Source organism: Schistocerca gregaria, chromosome 8, assembly GCF_023897955.1.
Source record: "Schistocerca gregaria isolate iqSchGreg1 chromosome 8, iqSchGreg1.2, whole genome shotgun sequence".
Lineage (NCBI taxonomy): Eukaryota > Metazoa > Arthropoda > Insecta > Orthoptera > Acrididae > Schistocerca > Schistocerca gregaria.
This window is the reverse complement of record NC_064927.1, coordinates 211,847,727-211,867,548: the sequence shown is the minus strand read 5'-3', so window position 1 is coordinate 211,867,548 and position 19,822 is coordinate 211,847,727.

Genomic DNA, 19,822 nt, shown 5'->3' with positions numbered 1-19,822 from the left:
GCTGTAGTCCTTCTCTGAACTTATAAAAACTACCAAGGAAAATTAAGGTTTTCCTAAATACGAAAACATGTCCCACCGTAAAACATCGTCACATGCCTAGAAATAAATATTCTACTGAAATTTAAAGGCTTTGCAGACGAGAAAGTGTTCTCAGCACTGTGTTTAATAGTTCATCTGTTACTTTGCTATTCTATTACACATCCATTATCAGTAAGTGAAATCATATTAAACAGAAGTATTACCAATAACCAGTTATAAAAAATAAATTTTGAAATGCAAGTTTCTGGAAAATAACACAAATTTCCAGTTTCAAGACTGGTACACTAGTTGAGGGACTACGAAAAAGCCGTTCATTTGCACGTTCTTCGGGAACAGATTTTCTTTTGTTACAAGGCACAAGATGGTGGCACGGCCAACTATATAAGGCGTAAAGCGATCTTACCAGAAACTCCTGTAGCTGAAGAATTGACGATTTATCCCAGACAGCTGAAATAATAACCACAAAACGTGTTCCTAGGCACAATATGCTCTAGGTACATCACTCTCACCTACTCTTCAGCAAATAGTCGACACATTTGAATTGATATCAAAAATTAGTATAAACAGATAGAGTGTTGAGCCAAACGTTAGTTCAAAAATGTTTCCGTCTCTTTGTTTCATCGTGTGTAGGCACTTTGCAGAGTAACGTACGACATACCCTCAATTTGGGGAATCGCATAAACTTCGTGATTTACTTGATTTGCGCAGAACTGGGAACAAGCCTGGACAGTCCGAAGATTATTGTGCTAGAGATGGATAGAAGACACAAATGTAACTGCCATAACAAAAAACTGCGGAAACTGGGGCAAGAAGTGGATGAAGCAGACCTGCACATGACAGAAATGCTTCCATTTACAAAATACATTTTGGTACATATTTACGAAAAATTGTCCTGAACAGCAAGTTTTGAGCAAATCATTTCCGGGAACAGAAACACAGATGATGTGAAAGTTGTAGTGTAAAAAGTGATGTGAGAGGACAACGTGTGAAAGAGGTTCTTCTCATAAATATAAGAGAAAGGGACAACACCTACTGTATCTAACAAGAAGCGACTTCATACTAAAAAGGAGTTAGAAGGGAAAATTTGGAACGGTAATCAGATAGTAAATTTATACACTAAAAGTGCAGTGCATCGTATGAAAGAAGCCAGAGCGACCAATTCTTTGATGGGTAAATTCAGAGAAACAGCGTTCGAGGCAGACTGCCTTCATCGTATTTCTCTCATAGGGATTTTGTCACTAAGATAAAAGACATTACGGCGCACATAGGTTACAGAATGTCTTCCTTCCCTATGCTGGAAACTGCTGACCTCAACGGCACATGACTCACTGAGTCGTGATTCATACAGAGTGATTCAAAATTACCTTAGCACTCTCTCTATATCTAATAACTATGTACCGAGCACATATTTCATGAGTGGGAACATAACTAGCTTTTAAATGATGATAAAATTTTGAATATGGCTATATACTGCAACGAAATAGGTCGTATATCAGGTACTACGATACTGTTTTGTAACCCAAATGTCGGCAAATAAAACCTGTGGGTGAAGGAATATGCATCAGATTTTTATCCTTGATACTTATTCTCACAGAACGACAGAATATTACCTTCATAAATTGTCAAAGGAAAGTAAAGTATCCGTTTGCGACCACAACTTTCAATATCCCACGTCAGTGAAAAGTGTATAAGGCAAAGTAAACACAATGCATTTTAGATTATGTCCAAACTGGTTAGCTAGAACAAAATTCACTTATTAATTTCATAAATTTCGTCTTAAATAACATTTTACAAAAAAATTCATGCACATACATAGTGTTACATGGGTCATATTTGTATTTTCGGAAAACTAAAACAATATCTGAATACACAGAAGTCGAGTCCAGGAAAAAAGACATAAATACATTGTAAGACATCTTTAAGAGGCTATAATAACTACCCTGATGAAATTGCATGGACTATCGGAAATAGGAATACTACATCGTATTATAACAGAACGTGATCATTACACAAAACTGGAGCTATCAAATTAAAGGCACTGACAACTGTTTAATATTTAATGTACATTTAATCTATAAGTAGTGAGTTTCATAAATAAATCAAAACGTGACAACTGTCTTGAGTTTGGAAAGGTGCGTCATGTTTGACACGGGAAAGTAATTTAAGAGTTGCTAGTCAGGTGTATTAAGGGAAAGACATTTTCCGCAATTTCTACGTGTGTCAGACTATTATGCAATGTTAACACTCCGCAATTTCTACGTGTGTCAGACTATTATGAAATGTTAACGCTAATGTTAAAATCCAATGTGTACGACACATACGTGGGGCCGGAAACAACAGCAAAACCATGAAGCCTACTGAGACTCACAGTCTTTTCTGGATTTGATTCGATTAATTTCATAAAATCCAATACGTAAAATTTCTAGAGGTGCTTCTTTGAGCCTGAAGATCCTACCTACGCGTTTGCGACTTCTACGAGATCGTTGAAGAACAATGCGAAGCGTATCGTCCCCCGTAGTTTTTTTGGACATAAAGAAGTGCTGATCTCACGTCCGGTGTGATGGAACATGCAAATTCGACTGAGATTTCAGTGGGAGCCCGCAGTATGTAGACGTAAATGTAGAAGCCGAATCTAATCCAACAATCACGCTATTACACTAGATTACAAAATATGATGGAGAAAAGTTAACACCTCAACCAAATTCAAGGTATCAAGTCATGACACCCTATCACTGTCCCATTGTCAACCATAAGGTGTCAGTGGACGGCAAAATGGTTCAAATGGCTCTGAGCACTATAGGACTTTACTTCGGAGGTCATCAGTCCCCTATTAGAACTACTTAAACTTAAGTAACCGAAGGATATCACGCACATCCATGCCCGAGGCAGGATTCGAACCTGCGACCGTAGTGGTCACGCGGTTCAAGACTGTAGCGCCTAGAACCGCTCGGCCACTCCGGCCGGCAATGGACGGCAGTTAGGAGGTTTATTCTGATCACTCTCCTGGCTGTTAGGGTCGCTTTTTGTCTACATGCTCCAAAATGACAATTATGGTATCTTACACAAACTATATATCAGTTCGCGAAGTTACTTAGTTATTCTCAGAAGACTGACTTTCAGTCGTTCAAACTTTGGAAACTAGTTTCTGAAACCAAAGATTGAATCACATTATAGGCGGCAGTCAGACGAGTTGATGGATAAACAGCGGAGACTGACAATAACTGGACCGATCATCTAATTATTGTTACCAGTATTTGTGCATCAGTCTGCAACATGGCTTCTGTCGCTACACCCAGCGACAATACGACATATCTGATCTAGTACCTTCACGCATTCGAACATCTTTTATTCGTAATACTAATATAACACAAGCGCTACTTTGCTGGTTAAAAATATGAGTTAAACAAATCCTCAGCAGTTTGAGAAAGGCTGAGTATAGCTCAAACTTCCACGTTCAGAATGTCTTGTAGAGTACGGTTTGTCTGTACTCGCTCAATGATATCAGTAATATGTACCCGGACGAGAAAGGGCTACTTCTGCCAGAACCTCATCTCCTACTTATCAAACTTTTCAGAATCTGTCCTGTGAACCTCGCGGAACTGGCCGGCCGGAGTGGCCGTGCGGTTCTACAGTCTGGAGCCGAGCTACCGCTACGGTCGCAGGTTCAAATCCTGTCTCGGGCATGGATGTGTGTAATGTCCTTAGGTTCTTTAGGTTTAATTAGTTCTAACTTCTAGGCGACTGATGACCTCAGAAGTCGCATAGTGCTCAGAGCCATTTGAGCCATTTTGAAACTTGCAGAACTAGCACTCCTGAAAGAAACGATACTGCGGAGACATGGCTTGGCCACAGCCTGGGAGATGTTTCCAGAAGGAGATTTTCACTCTGCAGCGGAATGTGCGATGATATGAAACTTACTGGGAGATTAAAACTGTGTGCAGGACCGAGACTCGAACTCGGTACCTTTGCCTTACAACTTGCCCGCGAAAGGCGAAGGTCCCGCGATCGAGTATCGGTCCGGCACACAGTTTTAATCTCCCAGGAAGTTTCATATCAGCGCACATTCCGCTGCAGAGTGAAAATCTCAATCTGGAAAAAGGGATAGCTACCGAGAACGAGTAAAACAGCACATATGAAGGTGATGAAAAGAAGTAAGCTTGGAGTTTAACCTACTGCCGACATTAGTGTCGTTCATTGTGTTGCACCAGCTCACCTGTGTTAGGACAGAGATTCACCATTCCATTTATCAATTTTCGAATTTTGCGTTGTGAAAAATAAAACTTTTTCTCCACCGTCGAATTTCGATGAACTCAATCCCCAAGGCTTTCGTAATTGACGATGTCTTTGCGCCAACATTGGTGTCAGCAAGGGAGCACTTGTGAGTTGTCTGCTGCGGACTCCTATGTACAACAGTGAGACCTGTAGGGTGTACTCTGGAACACATGTGCCTTCACCGACGCTATACTCTGTCGTCCACTTTGCCGCTGATGCTTCTTTGTCTAGCGGACAAGACTCCTACTTACACTTTCTGTGATGAGGTGTGGGCGTCCAGTATGTTGACTAGTCATCGTTTCACCGCCCTTTAAGCACTTTCTACAGATACTCACGAATGCAGCACGTGAACAGACGACCAACTTTTTTCGAGCTGTTCACTCATGGGTCCCAGGCCGTAACAACCTGTCCTTTGTCAAATTCGCTTGTATCAATAGATTTTCCGATTTGCAACCCTTCGCTGGAAGGATTCCGCATTCGTTTCTTCTCCACTTATAGGAAGGCTGATCGACTAATTATTCTTGTCATATATGTTTATCACTCAATTTCAAAGCGTACACGATATTTTTCAAAGTCATTCCCTCCCATGTGAAGGAACATTTTATACAGTCTCTGCCAGTTACATGGTACAAGCCATTCTTCGTCAGGTCCTTGAGAATCGCCTCACTTTGGAGCACAGCTTCATAGTTCTCAAATTATATACGGCCCGACATGGAAATAGAAGAGAAATCATAGGGTGTAGGATCTGAGCTATAAGGCGAATTACACAGGTAATGTTGAATTGAACCAGAAACAACATGACTTCATTTGCAACGTGAGGCCACGCATTGTCATGATGATGCCGCAACCCAGATTGAGAAAGTTCTGTTTTTGAAAGTTACCTTGCAAAGTGCTCCCTGTAGCCAATAATGATGTGTGGTATGTAGCTGTAGCAGTAGTGTGAGGTGGAATTGCATGCTGATACCTCATTCTACGACAGTCAGAAAATGTGATCACCATAACTTTCCCTGTAGATGAAACAACATTCGTCGCCATGATTCATCACCCGTGTGGTAATCAATTATAGAGACGTATCCTTTCCATCAGCAGAGCTTGTCTCCACTCGTATAGCTTTTTATTCGGAGTCAACGCCGGCTGCAGTGGTCTAGCGGTTCTAGGCGCTCAGTCCGGAACCGCGCGACTGCTACGGTTGCAGATTCGAATCCTGCCTAGGGCGTGGATGTGTGTGATGTCCTTAGGTTAGTTAGGTTTAAGTAGTTCTAAGTTCTAGGGGACTGATGACCGCAGATGTTAAGCCCCATAGTGCTCAGAGCCATTTTTTTTCTGAGTCAAAAGACGTGGGTCCCAACGAACACAAGCACGAGTCGTATAGAAACGATCATGCATAATCGTAAAGACTCTTTCACATGAAAATCTCAAAACTTCCCTGAGGTTACGTAATGTTATCTGCCGAACCTCACGGGCCAAGTCAACAACCGTGTTGGAGTTGCCTTCTGTCACAGCAGAATCAGAAATCCGTGCCCACCGTGCACACAAGACGGCCTTCTTTGAAGTCCTTGAGCCACCTAAACACTGTTGCTGTACGTAGTGCATCGTCATTGTACGCTTGTTGCAGTTTTTCGTAAGTTTCATTGGCTGTACGATTTAAACGAACGCATAATTTTATTGCTCCTTACTGCTCCCCTCGCTTCACCAGCACTGTTTTGTATGTGAAATGCAAAGAGAGTCTACCAAACAGGGCATTACCATCATCCTACCGACACAAGAGTACAGTTGCCTATGGACATTATACATAAAAACCCGCTCTTTTCAAATATTCATGGTACAGATCGGAAACTACCACGGAAGCTACAGTAAATAATCATTCCCAGTCATTGTTAATCAGTCCTCGTATTCTGTCCTTGCAGGATTACGTGCCCTCGGAGTCACCATGTGATATCCCATTTGGCAGAGGGCGGTGGTTATAATTTCTTGAATCATCAATGTATCTGCATGGTGCAAAAAGTGGCACCCGGATCTGAACAATTCAGTGCGTGATGGCCTTTTCATGCTCTAGTATGATAAAAAAAATTATTAGTTTAAATATATTTCAATTCTTTCAATTTAAATCTGTGTTTCATACTAGAATCTCGTGTTCCCAGTTTGGCACAGCTTTGCCACAGGAGACACGAAAGCGCTCGAAGACGCTCGTCTTCTGGCCGGCTCCTGATCGTTGTCAGGAGGAGGCTACATTTTGATTAGGCAAAGGCTTCTATTATTTGGAAAAGAACAACCCGGATTTCTTTACGTAATCAGTATGAATTTTATAATTACCTAAGGGACCTTTAACAAACGTAAAAAACATTAAAAAATGACAAAAAATAGGGTTCAAATGGCTCTGAGCACTATGGGACTTAACATCTATGGTCATCAGTCCCCTAGAACTTAGAACTACTTAAACATAACTAACCTAAGGACATCACACACATCCATGCCCGAGGCAGGATTCGAACCTGCGACCGTAGCAGTCGCGCGGCTCCGGACTGAGCGCCTAGAACCGCTAGACCACCGTGGCCGGCAAAAAAAAAATTGCATTTGCAAATGAAATCATTAATAAATGGGGCAGCTATGAGTTGTATAGAAGACAAGGAGAGGCCTTCTGTGCACAAGCAGGATGCCGCAGTATTCTCTGCCGTAGTAAAGACTGTTTGACATTTATAAAAATAATATGGCATGGAGGTTAAAAAAGTATAAAGGAAAAGAACAGAATAAGAAATCTGGTAAACACTAAATATTTTCAAACATTTCTCACTAGCAAATTAGGGCTTGTTTATAAACAATATAACTTACATAAGTACTTTTCTAACTGTATGGTGCGATCAGATTTCAACCTTCCCTGGTTCACGTTTTTGTCAATAATTACAGTCATTACTTTTCTCTTTCGTTAAAGACAATTCTTACACTGTTCAACACTTCATAACAATAACTTGCCGATTTACAGTTTCGAAGACAAATTACTTGAATTTGATTAATTAATAATGTTGTTTGCACTCTGGCAAGACCGCTCACTTTTATAGCTTAAAGTCGACCTTCTTTTACGTTTTCACATTACAAGCAGAAGTAGTACATTAAAATCTGAAGATCTACAAAAGTTTTCTTTTTTTTTTTTTTTACTGCCATCTTTTATTTAGATCGAAGCGGAAAGTCAGTTGAGCTTCTGTTAAAATGTTTCTTTGTCTGCGCAATCGATGTACTAGCGTCCGCGCTAGACGCGCATCTTTACAGTTACGTAAATTAAATAAAACAAATGTCTTTCAAAGAATAGGTCTCAACTCATAGGTTGATCATTTAATATACAGATCGGTGAATATCTTTCCAAGGGTACTCACAGCTTTCATACTATAGAAATCCCAATAATATTACAATGTGTACTAAAATATTGCGGATACTTTCGGTTACACGATAACCTATGAAAGGTTTATACAATAAGTGAAGTGGTAGTAAATCGCCAATTGGTGTATCCTTGAGTGCAAACACAATCAAGACTACTGGTTTATTCGAAATGATTTTACCTTATCTTTGCACGGTGAACACATGAACGATACAAAATTTTGAAAAACACAGCCCTCAGTCGCGAACACAATTAATTTGCGACCTAGGTTTCGGTGTCACAAGGGACGCCTTCTTCGGACAAAATTAAAACTAAATGTTACAGCATAACACACTAAAATATACGAAAGCTGCGGTCATGCCTGACAGCGTCAGATAGTCAGAATTAAAATAAAATGCAATAGACGTGCAAGCCACGTAAGACCGCAGCTTTCGTATTTTTTGTTATGTTGTGCTGTAACATTTAGTTTTAATTTTGTCTGAAGAAGGCGTCCCTTGTGTCATCGAAACCTAGGTCACAAATTAATTGTGTTCGCGACTGAGGGCTGTGTTTTTCAAAATTTTGTATTATATAACAGTCGCTGATTATCCTTAACATGAGCGATACACAAAATCTGCCTCCTAGAGGCTGCATTGTTGAATACATAGCAGAAAGGCAAGTTACTAACAGTCGAGTAGAGGCACAGCCCTCGGCGGTAGTACTTGAGGAGACATGGAGATATGGTCTTGGGTCTTAGCGGAATGAAGCGTCACGGATAGCGCATGTGCAGCACGGTGACTCATATGTAAGTTGCTTGTTGATGTCTAGCCTGAGCATAAAGGACGACTTTGTATATGATTGTATAAAGAAACAGCCCTTCAGATAAACTTAACTTATTCTCAGTTTGTTATTTGTAAGCGTGGGTGCAGCAATTACTGCTGTGCAAAGATTTATTGTGCCCAATAATATCTACGTGTTGATAATCACGGATAACTGTCAGTCATGTGTTCCGTATTCTAATTACTCTTCCCCTATTTATGGTTGTTAAACAACATTGCATTCGAAATCCAAAACACAAATTTTTGTAATAAAAATATCTTGTGCAATCAAAAATTATGGTGTGTGAAAATACGGAGAAAGAGGACATTGATTATTCACATTAGTTTGAAATTGTTTTTTGTGTCATGAAAACGACTGAATATAATTTACAATTGCTTCCTTGCGTCGTATATGAATAACTCACAAAGCATATCCCCGTTGTTCAAAGAAAAAGGTTTGGTAATATTTGCATTGTCACGCCTTACACTTTTGCGTGAACCATAAATAATAAATTTGAAAAGAGAATCGATAAACTAACTTCCTGTAACAGCAGTTTACGAGAAATACGATGGGAAACTGCCGTACAGTGATTCATGGTAGCGCATTATTCTGCCCGAGTAGCCACAGCTGAGTCAAGTAAGAATTTGCTGTAGGGAGTACACGAAATTTTATGTCAGATTATCAGAAACGGTTTTGAGTTAGTGAAATTTCATATAAATTCAACAGATGCTTTTTTTTAATGGGGTACATTTCAAATACGCGCTATTTAATCACTCCGAGTATTCTTCTGAATCATTATTTTATGTAATATAATTCACAGAAATTCAGATACATTTTAAATCAATGAAAAACACTTTCAGAAATAGATATTGCGTAAACAAGTTCAAAAGTTGCGTAGTTACGCCGATTCTATATTTGAATCTGTAATCGAAACTTACGAATTAGACAGTTTCAGATTGGTAGTGAGAAATTTAGTTACATATAGTTTCAGCATACAACTTACATACATTTTGCAACGACACTTCAGAGATTATCATTTAAACTAAGTACTCTAAATGAATAGTAATTACAATTATTATGAACTTAAATTGAAAGTATCACACAGTAATGTTGTGGAGAAGGCGAACCAACGATTGTATATTATTGGAAAATCAACTGAAGAATGAAGGAAGGAACATTAGTTTACCATCGCGTCGGCATTCGTCACGGAGTTCAGTTAAAGATCAGGAAACGATGAGGAAGGAAATCGGCTGTGCCTTTTTCAAGGGAGCCATTCCAGTTATTGACCTAAGCAATTTACAGAAATCAGAGGAAATTTAAATCTCAGTGTCCTGTGGGATGATTGAACCGTCGTCATCCCGAACCCGAGTCCAATGTGCTAACCACTGCACCATCTCACTCGGTAATCAACTGAAGACACTGTCCTTCCTCTTCTAGAGAACTGATGCGCGGGCGGTTTGGGTTCCTTACCAGACACGATTGGCGGAGAACATGGAAACAGATAAAAGGACAGTTCCTTTTATATTATCACGAAATAGGGTGAATGTTTCACGGATACGTTAAGCGCTTTGGGATGACAATAATTTAAATGTAGGAGAGTTAAGTTACTGTTCGATCTTTTTGTTGTGTCATCCGAACAAAACACAGCCACGGCAAAAGCATCACAGGCGCAAAGATTCGAGCTGGTGGCAGTGCCATAGACTCGCCACTTGCGCGTGTTACGCCAGCGCATCAGGCGGCGCTGATAATGAAGATATCGACTTCGCATAGGCCAATTGCTGGCCGAGTACAGTCCGACAATGACCGGGCGACAACGGACAGAAGCCTGCTCGGAAGACAGAAGAGTAGTTCTCTCCCACTTGGTCATAGGTAATCATCCAGGGCTGACTTTGACAGGAAACATCGTTTAGAGAACTCTTAGAAGTGAGCAGACAGTTGTAAATTGGATTTGCTATGTATTGTGAAACTTACCTACAATTATTTGCACTTAGCCATTGAGGACCTATCTTGTGTTATATTACAAGCAATGTTGCAGACTTCGTTATTCAACTAGTCACAAAGATAGGTAAACCATTTGCTCATTTGTGTGTTACTAAGTAGTTGGAGTGTTATAGAACCTTCGTTCTCCTATCCTGTCACCTGATCCTGGCTAATAGCTGTACAATAATGTCAAGGAGAAATTCTCTTAGCGGTTTTCTGCACCAGAAGCTGTTTCACGAACTTACCAATATGAGCAACCGTAACAATAGTAGCAACTAGACCTCCAGCAGTAGCGACGAGACTTTTACAAAGCTGACGACGAAAGTTTACAGAAATTTCATGCACCAAGTCTATTCTCGAAATGACAACATAATGTTCGTTGTCCCACATATACAGGGAGAAATGACGATCGTGATCAAATAAGAGAAATCGGAGCTTGCACTGAAATGTTTACGTGTGCATTTTTCCCGCGTATTGATCGAGTGTGGAAAGGTAGGGAGATGCTGCGAAAGTGTTTATTGCATTATGTGGCAAACACTTTAAATGTAAACAATAATTCATTCGTTTTATTGCTTGTAGATCTCAGTAGCTGCGAATTATTTTACTTTAAGAAGTATAGCAACCAGGAACTTTCTTATATCTTTTTATTTACGCCAGTTTTTATTTATGCCAATTATCATCCATTTTCAGTTCCCTTAATACACACACCGGTGTCCAAAATTAAAGCAACAAACTGTGGTTTCCCCCTAATGTGTTTAATTAACTATATAATCGTACAAAATGTGAACAGATGTCCGTATAACGCCAACGATGATGTCAGGGCACCCACCAAAAGGGCTACTGTTTTCTGGGTAGTGCCACATCCACTGTCATTGTGTACACAGTCAGACACGGTGCAGCATTGCACAAATAGGAAGTCCGCCAGATCCTCTGCTGTGGAGGACCACACGAAGAATGAAAACAGGACAGTCGCAAGCTGATGTAGTCCGATGGGTTAATGTGAATCGTTCTGTTTCTTGGATGTGGCGACAATTTATAGAGACCAAAACTGTATCCCGAAGACCAGGGCAGGGCCGAGAATGTGTGCCATCAGAGAAAGAAAACCATTATTTGGCTGTAAAGACACGACGGAACCTCCTTGGTAGTGCACGGCAACTGCCATCTGACCTCTCAGCATCCACTGGACGTGTTGAATGGAGGTAAACGGTGTTCAGAAGGTTTTGGCAGAGTGGCTGTTGATGTCAGCGACCTGCTGCATGTGTACCTCTGACGCTTCATACAGGGTGCAGCAGCGTTCATAGCACACTACTGCCCATTAAAATTGCTACACCAAGAAGAATTGCAGATGATAAACGGGTATTCATTGGACAAATATATTATACTAGAACTGACATGTGATTACATTTACACGCAATTTCGATGCATAGATCCTGAGAAATCAGTACCCAGAACAACCACCTCTGGCCGTAACAGCGGCCTTGATATGCCTGGGCATTGAGTCAAACATAGACTGGATGGCGTGTACAGGTACAGCTGCCCATGCAACTTCAACACGGTACCACAGTTCATCAGGAGTCGTGACTGGCACATTGTGACGAGCCAGTTGCTCGGCCACCATTGACCAGACGTTTTCAATTGGTGAGAGATCTGGAGAATATGCTGTCCAGGGCAGCAGTTGAACACTTTCTGTATCCAGAAAGGCCCGTACAGGACCGGCAACATGTGATCGTGCATTATCCTGCTGAAATGTAGGGTTTCGCAGGGATAGAGTGAAGGGTAGAGCCACTGGTCGTAACACATCTGAAATGGTACTTCCACTGTTCAAAGTGCCGTCAATACGAACAATATGTGACCGAGACGTGTAACCAATGGCACCGGATACCATCACGCTGGGTGATACGCCAGTATGGCGATGTCGAATACGCGCTTCCAATGTGCGTTCACCGCGATGTCGCCAAACACGGATGCGACCATCATGATGCTGTAAACAGCAAAATGACGTTTTGCCATTCGTGCACTCAGGTTCGTCGTTGAGTACACCATCGCAGGCGCTCCCGTCTGTGATGCAGCATCAAGGGTAACCGCAGCATTGGTCTCTGAGCTGATAGTCCATTCTGCTGCAAACGTCGTCGAGAATCTGTGGGACAACTGTTCGAGTTATGGGTTCTCAATCGAGAAACCAAGCACATTTGTCGACGACACTTCACACATTTCCACTTACCTGTCGGTACCTCCCACAACCTCATTGATACTCTTCCTGATCCTGTCGCTACTGTCCGTGATGCAAAATGTGGTTATTCAGGCTGTTGAGAGGTGACTCGACAGTGTATATCGTAAGCACATAAGTCACGTAGTGAACAGAACTGTTAAACTGCGCAGCCCATCTGTAGCATCCAGATATGCTACCGATGATTTAATGATGCCCAGCTGAAGATGGAAATATATGTTCCACCAACTGAAGATGAGTGAAATCCCGAAACGCTCATTTAACAACATGTTGCTGGTTGCTGTATTGTTTAGTGTAAGAGTGAGTGGCATATTAATCACATAGACATTCGTCGGAGCCATTAAAAATGAAAGGTAAATCGGCATTGGTCTTCGAAGAATAACTCTGCGATTGGCCATTGTGGCAAACCGCGGAAGAGGTAGGCAGGACGGGAATACGAAATCCACTCCTCTCAGCGACAGCCCAGTGTCTTACTCAACTACTGCGTCGCACCGTTCAGTCTGAGGATGACTGAGCTGTTCGCATTGATCCCGCCCGGCGAGTAGGTAGGCAGTCACTGGGTGTGACTAGCAGCTGTGTTTGCGCAACGCACAGTGGGAGAGCAGAGACGACGCGTGACCCGGATGCCGGCCGCTTTATATTGCGCGCTCCCGAAATAATGAGGCGCGACCTTTAGGGGCCGGCGCGGCCGCGACCGCCCCCACTGCCGCCTCCGACCAGCCGCCTGTCTCACCTGTCAACCGGCGCCGGAGAAATTTGCCTGCGTGCAAGACAAATCGTGGGCTGCCAGCGGCAGAAGCTGCGAAGCCGCCTACTTGCTGGGAGTCTCGCGTGACGCGTCGCAGCAGCCGGCTTCCTGTAAGTGACACCGGGACCCGGCTTCTGCGCGTACAAATTTCCGGGAGAGGTAGAAGAGCGGAGATTGAGGTTACCCACGCAACGAGGCCGTCAGTACTTACGGCAGCCTCAAAATATGTGCTGGTGAACAATATTTTGGAAGGTCTACATCTACATCTACATCTACATCCATACTCCGCAAGCCACCGGACGGTGTTTGGCGGAGGGTACCCTGTGTACCTCTATCGGTTCTCCCTTCTATTCCAGTCTCGTATTGTAGGTGGGAAGAAGGATTGTCGGTATGCTTCTGTGTGGGCTCTAATCTCTCTGATTTTATCCTCATGGTCTCTTCGCGAGATATACGTAGGAGGGAGCAATATACTGCTTGACTCTTCGGTGAAGGTATGTTCTCGAAACTTTAACAAAAGCCCGTACCGAGCTACTGAGCGTCTCTCCTGCAGAGTCTTCCACTGGAGTTTATCTATCATCTCCGTAACGCTTTCGCGATTACTAAATGATCCTGTCACGAAGCGCGCTGCTCTCCGTTGGATCTTCTCTATCTCTTCTATCAACCCTACCTGGTGCGGATCCCACACTGCTGAGCAGTATTCAAGCATTGGTCGAACAAGCGTACTGTAACCTACTTCCTTTGTTGTCGGATTGCATTTCCTTAGGATTCTTCCAATGAATCTCAGTCTGGCATCTGCTTTACCGACGATCAACTTTATATGATCATTCCATTTTAAATCAATTCTAATGCGTCTCCCAGATAATTTATGGAATTAACTGCTTCCAGTTGCTGACCTGCTATTTTGTAGCTAAATGCCAAGGGACCTATCTTTCTATGTATTCGCATCACATTACACTTGTCTACATTGAGATTCAATTGCCATTCCGTGCACCATGCGTCAATTCGCTGCAGATCCTCCTGCATTTCAGTACAATTTTCCATTGTTGCAACCTCTCGATACACCACAGCATCATCTGCAAAAAGCCTCAGTAATCTTCCGATGTCATTCACCAGGTCATTTATGTATATTGTGAATAGCAACGGTCCTATGAACTCCCCTGCGGCACACCTGAAATCACTCTTACTTCGGAAGACTTCTCTCCGTTGAGAATGAAATGCTGCGTTCTGTTATCTAGGAACTCCTCAGTCCAATCACACAATTGACTTGATAGTCCGTATGCTCTTACTTTGTTCATTAAACGACTGTGGGGAACTGTGTCAAACGCCTTGCGGAAGTCAAGAAACACGGCATCTACCTGTGAACCCGTGTCTAAGGCCCTCTGAGTCTCGTGGACGAATAGCGCGAGCTGGGTTTCACACGACCGTCTTTTCCGAAACCCATGCTGATTACTACAGAGTAGATTTCTAGTCTCCAGAAAAGACATTATACTCGAACTTTCGTCGGAACCCAAGAGATTGCGAGTCACTTGTAAGGAAACTATGGTCAGGAAGAGGAACTGATTTTATTGTTTCTGTGTGCTGAGAAGCCAACTAACGCCGAATCTGAACTACCATCGTAAAAATGCAGTTATACAGGGTGGTCAGAGACTTGAGGGTATTGCAGGTAGGTTGTGCTGAGAATTGAGTATTCCAGAAAAGAATTGGATATGCTGCACCATTTCCGAGTAAATTAGCACTGAAGTTAGTCAATCTGGCCGTTGTGCAGGCATATTCAAGTGGCCTTCCAGATAGATTAGTCTCAGTTGTTCCCACAGGGCAGATGAAAGCGCCTGACACTGCTCAACCTTTGTCTCGGGTTCGATCATTTCAACAGTTCAGTCCCCAATTTTTACATGACTCTCTTGTTCGGTATTAGGGAACCTCCTGCTCTTTTGCTAAAAGAACTGCCATTTGTCTGTTTTTTTTTTTTTTGTGTACAGGCTAAGTTGTTGCAGCTATTCCTGTATTCGTTCTAAGTGTGTTTTATTACCCCGTTAGCGTCAGGAGCATTGACGCAATATTAGGGGACCAAACGAAGAACTCGTGACACTGTCTCTAGCGGGTTGCTTGAATTTGGAAGCACAACACCCTGACTGGCTAATATCAACGCTAAATAACGCGAAACGGTGCAACGTGTTGAATTATTTTCTTAACAATTATTCCTCAGGACAACCTGTCCTCCAACAACATTACAAACCTTCCAGACTGTTCCTGACCATTCTGAATATTCTACATGTGTGCATATGTTTGCATTGTATTATGATATTTCCTGGGTGAAAATATTAATAAATAAATAAATACACACCGAGCGAGGTGGCGCAGTTGCTAGCACACTGGACTCGAATTCGGGAGGACGCCGGTTCAGTCCCGTGTCCGGCCATCCTGATTTAGGTTTTCCATGATTTCCCTTTATTGCTACAGACAAATGCTGGGATGGTTCCTTTGAAGGGGCACGGCCGTCTCCCTTCCCCGTCCTTCCGCAATCCGATGAGACCGACGACCTCGCTGTTTGGTCTCCTCCCCCATACAACCCACCGCAACCCACCCACTGACCTAGTCACCTACTTTGCGATTGCATTGTCATTATATACCAGCCACAGATTTAGGCAAAATTCAATGTAAACACAGAATGTCACAAGAAACTTATAATAATAAAAGTTAACTGCAGAGTACGTGCTGGATGGTGGTAGATTTCAGGTGGTTCATTCTGTAATCGATAGGCAAAGACAGTAGATGCTGAATAGGTCGTTGTTACCACCAATACCGCCAATACAACCTGCAAGAAGTCTTATTCAGTATTCATCATAGCGCTACAAATACGAAGTCACTTCCGAAGACTTCATCAGATATGAGCTGGAAAGACTGGAAAACTATATCATGTAAATAAATGAATGTTTCATAATTTAAAGAGTGTTCCACATTGTCATAATAGACAATCTTAAGTCAGTGAACATTAAAATTTACAATTATAAGCCAAAGCGTTGTGACCACCTGCTTATACTGAGGTAACAAAAGAAATAGGATAGCGCCTAATATCGTATCGGGCCTCCTTTTGTCCGCTGTAGTGGATTTTGTGTGTGAACTAACCTCTCGATCATGTCCCATAAATGTTTCGTAAGATTCACGCGGGGCGACCTGGGTGACCAAAGCATTCGCTCAAACTGTCCAGAATGTTCTTGAAACCAATCGCGAACAATTATGGCCCCTTACATGATATCGTTGTTTGGGAACATGAAGTCCATTGAGCAGCCTTCATAACTATTTCCAGTGAATTACGGGTTCATTTGCAATACAGCAGATTCCATGTAAACACAGCCCACACCACTATGTAGCCACTACCAGCTTGCTCAGTGCCTTGGTGACGACTTTCGTCCGTAGCTTCACTGAGTTTGCGCCACAGTCGCACCCTACCATCAGCTCTTGCCAACTGAAATCGGACTCATCTGACCAGGACACGGCTTTCCAGTCGTATACGGTCCAACCGATATGATGGCGAGAACAGGAGATGCTCTGTAGGCGATGCTGTGCTGTTAGCAAAAGCACTCACGACTTTCGTCTGCTACCATGGTCCATTAATGCCAGATTTTGCCGCACTGTCCTAAGCGATACGTCCTACAATGATTTCTCCGATATTTTACACTGTGTCCCTTGCATGTTGCCGCTGGCAACTTTACGCAAACTCCGCTGTTCTCGGACATTAAGTGAAAGCCGTCGGTCGCTGCGGTGCCCGTGGTGAGAAGTCACTCAAAATCCGTCTTCAGGAAGCAAGTGGCCCATCGGGACCATCCGACCGCCGTGTCACCTTCAGCAAAGGATGCGGATAGGAGGGGCGTGTGGTCAGCACATTGCTCTCCCGGTCGTTATGATGGTTTTCTGTGACCGGAGCCGCTACTATTCGGTCAAGTAGCTCCTCAATTGGCATCCCGAGGCTGAGTGCACCCCTAAAAATGGCAACAGTGTATGGCGGCCCGGATGGTCACCCATCTAAGTGCCGGTCACGTTCGACAGGGCTTAACTTCGGTGATCTAACGGGAACCGGTGTATCCACTGCGGCAAGGCCGTTGGCCCGTGGTGAGAGGTAATGGCTGAAATTTAGTCTTATCGGCACATTTTTGATACTGTATATTTCGGAATATTGAGTTACCAAAAGATTCCCGAAATGGAATGAACCATGCGTCCAACTACGATTCCGCTTTCAAAGTCTGCTAATTGCCATTGTCCGGCCATAATCACGTTGCAAGCAGTTTCACATGAATTACCAGACTACAAATGACTGATCCGCCAACGTACTCTCCTTTTATACCCTGTCTAAGCGATACTGTACCTATCTCTATATGTGCGTATCGTTAGCCCACAGCTTTCGTCACCTAAGTTGGTTAGCGCTGGAACGCATTGCAGAATGGATAGTGCGGTGCTGAATTGCACAAGTCCTTCGTAGGTTTCCGGAGGTTTATGACTTCACGCAAAGCCTGTAAGTTACGTGCCTGTGGTTTCCGATCGCGGGGCTGGCGCCCAATCGTGTGGCACTTGCGTTCTATCGGGTTCGTAGCAGGTGATTCGTGTCCAAGATATCAGCGGCCAAGGTATCAACATTACTCCACTATCATGCTCGTGAAACTAGTCCAACAATATTTTGCCCATGTGACATGGACAGCTATCATGCTGTATGACACGACCGTCGTCGGGGAAGACAACGAGCAGGAAGAGATGCAGCTGTCATCACGTCTTAGATTGCTACGACCGGTCCCATAGAAAACCAGGCGAATGTGCTCCATGGTATAGTATTGCCCATACTGACGAAGGCGTTCTTGGCGAGATGCATGTTCGAGCAGCCGTTAGCATGAGTGTCGATCTCGTGTTGCAAGAATTGTGACGTATCCTACCAAGTGAGAAGTTTCTATTAGTCCACGGTCGAGTCTCGATGATTGCGTTCCAACTGCAATCGTGTTCACGTCATTTACCGTACGATATCTTTCCACTGATCCACGGTGCTTGGCCCTACTGTAGTCACGATTGACGGTGTGGCTCGGTCAACACTGGAACACGTACTGGTAATACGCTGTGGAGCCTGATGTTGAACAATGCGCGCTGAGCTGAGTGCATGCGTACACCGTCGTCATCTCTAGCACAGGCTGCCGCCTATTCTGCTTTACGTGGCAGACAGGCCCTCAAACTCCACGTTATGTGATACGGTGTCATCGTCGAACGCCGCTGTGCCGCCTTCTTGTAGTTTAACTGTCATTCAATTACATTCGAGCGAGCGAGGTGGCGCAGTGGTTAGCACATTGGACTCGCATTCGGGGGGACGATGGTTCAAACCCACGTCCGACCACCCTGGTTTGGATTTTTCGTGATTTCCCTTAGTCTCTCCAGGCAATTGCCGGAATGGTTCCTTTGAAAGGGCACAGCCGATTTGCTTCCCTATCCCTTAATCAATCCTAGCTTCTGTAAAAAATTTTTGTTTATTGATAGACGCAATCAAGATCATCTACAGATTCTAAAACAATACAGAAGAAAATTTATACTAAAACCTAAAAATAAGTGCAATATTTAGATTTTGTTCACCTAATCTAACAAAATTTTTATATCTACATAAGACTGGCGTTTCACATTTTATAGCTAGTTTGACAACGCATGAACCTGAGTTGTGTATGCCGCCTTTAGGTATGAACTATATGTATTTCGCATAAATTCAGTTAGGTTACTAATAAGCGTGGCTAAATATTGCACATGCTTTTAGGTTTTAACATAAATTTTCTTTTGTATTGCTTTAGAATATGAAGATGGTCTTTGAATGGCCGAAACCGGATGTGATTGCGTCTATAAAGAAATAATTTTTTTTTAAAAAGAATCAGTCACGCACTCCATAGACAAAATGAAGTTTTTTTTTTTTTCAAAATCCCAGATTCTGCTACGTTTGTAATGACCTCGATGTCGACGGGATGTAAAACCCTAACCTTCCTTCCTTCACTTTTCACAAATACTCATGACTGCAGCAAGCCAACAGCCGACCTGTTCCCTCATTTCAGAAGTGCTCGTCAGGTCATAGGCATCTTTTCTTTCTTTCTTTCTTTCCTACCGCCTTGATCCCGCATTGTGCGACGTCGGCAGGGTTAAGTACGGATTTGTCACGGTTAATTGTAAGGCGTGGCCGGATGCCCTTCCTGCCGCCACCCCATACCCCCTGGGACGCTGACAACGTCTAGTGTAAATCGTGAAATAGTGTGAATGTGTGTCAGATGTCTGCAAGTCGAGTAACTGAGGCGGGACGTGGGGACCAGCCCGGTATTCACCTAGTAGGATGTGGAAAACAGCACAAAAACCACAGCCAGACTGGCCGGGCCGTCGT